Consider the following 1,470-nt stretch of genomic DNA (forward strand, 5'->3'; position numbering starts at 1 on the left):
CAAGAACAAAATTGGTGACTTCTATGCCACCTCCGCCAGTTAGATTTTAAGGTTCATGAGCCCCTGTGGCCTTGTCTTCTTCATCTCTTCAAGCCTGAAGTGCTTAGCATACACGAAATATTTAGCTAATAGTTAAGTATTAAATATTAGTGCTTAGCATACAGCCTGCATATGATAACTATTTCTTAAATCAATCTGGACTTCTTAGCAATTTTAAGCTGGCTTTAACAAATAATGTCATTCTGGTTTAACCACATACGATGAATAGGATAATTGTGTCTCAAATATAAATTTTATATCAAAATTTTTAATGAGCCAAGTCAAATGATACGGTGAATTTAAATAAAAAGATAGAAATAATGGCATTCATTTTATCTTCAGTTTTCTCAACATTTTGAAAGTTCTCAATTTTTTAGAGGAATTTGACATTTAGTAAAGGCAAACCTCTTGAAAGCAATATTTCTAAATGTGTGGCTGATCAATTTGTGAAATCGTGCTTATTTTAAGAGAAACTTCAATTGCAAGTTGAAACAACCATTCTGAATGTCGGAAGGGTATTCTAAAAATAGATTTCTAGATATTTCAGTGATGAATTTTAGATACTTTTCTGCCTTGCGTATAGTCAGAGACAGCCTCTAACCATCTGGAAATGTTACATAATACGCTGCGGTCCATGACTTCTTCTTTTTTCTTTTTCTTTTTTTTCTTTTCTTTCTTTCTGAGGTTTCTTTTTTTCTTTTACCTTCGCACTGTCCTGTGCCATGGATCCTGCACACAGCTCAATTTCTGACCAGGATAATCTCTCTTGCCAGCTTATAATCAAAGGGAGAACTGAGAAAAACAGCTGAGCTGTATTAGGCAACCGCAGTCTGGACTGCATTTCTTAACTGCTGAATAACACGCCACAGGTGCAGGATTAGTGCTGCCTACGGTGCTGGGCTTTCTCGTGGAAAGCCCTAGCAATTCTGTGCCGCCTCCCTATGTCTCCCATCCCGGGGAACCCGGCAACCATATATCAAGCGTACAGAAATCAAAAGTGAGTAGTGGGAGCAGCTTTGTATCTTACAGAGGCTGTTTTTCTCCTCCACAAAAATCAAGATCAGTAAAGCCAATTCTGGCATGAGAAAAAGTGGTTAGAACTTAGTATTCCTTGACATAAAGGGTCTAAAAAAATAGAATAAATTCAAGGGATTCAAAAATTTTGTATACAAAAATCACATGGCCAGAAAATCCAATTTAGCTAAACTGTCCTGGCAGTGTGTAATTTAGGTTACTTTTAAACTAGTTAAGTTTTTACATACATTATTTGAATTTTTGTGTTGTGTGTATTAGAGTGTGTTTGCCCTACACGTTTTCCATCATGCCATGGTTAGAATCAAGTGTCGTGGCTGTGTAAATCCTTGTGGTATAATTTAATCGTTTGCAGTTTTTGACGTTATGAATTCTTTTACATCAGTGGAACACAATTCT

At 36.2% G+C, this 1,470-nt stretch overlaps 1 protein-coding gene across 2 annotated transcripts in view; it reads left to right on the forward strand.

The window, feature by feature from the left end:
* The window catches only part of BMPR1B (bone morphogenetic protein receptor, type IB), a 193,364-nt gene that overhangs the window by 101,833 nt on the left and 90,061 nt on the right, over positions 1-1,470 (forward strand). Inside the window, exon 1 of one of the 2 annotated variants that reach the window (XM_012647176.1) lies at positions 904-1,036. The exons of the other annotated variant lie outside the window; for it this stretch is intronic. The gene's annotated coding sequence lies outside the window, so the exon portion shown is untranslated. Of the gene's footprint in view, positions 1-903; positions 1,037-1,470 lie in introns of those variants that run through there. 2 annotated transcript variants of the gene reach the window in all.

This window comes from Propithecus coquereli, unplaced genomic scaffold (genome assembly GCF_000956105.1).
Source record: "Propithecus coquereli isolate 6110/MARCELLA unplaced genomic scaffold, Pcoq_1.0 Scaffold26, whole genome shotgun sequence".
Taxonomy (NCBI): domain Eukaryota; kingdom Metazoa; phylum Chordata; class Mammalia; order Primates; family Indriidae; genus Propithecus; species Propithecus coquereli.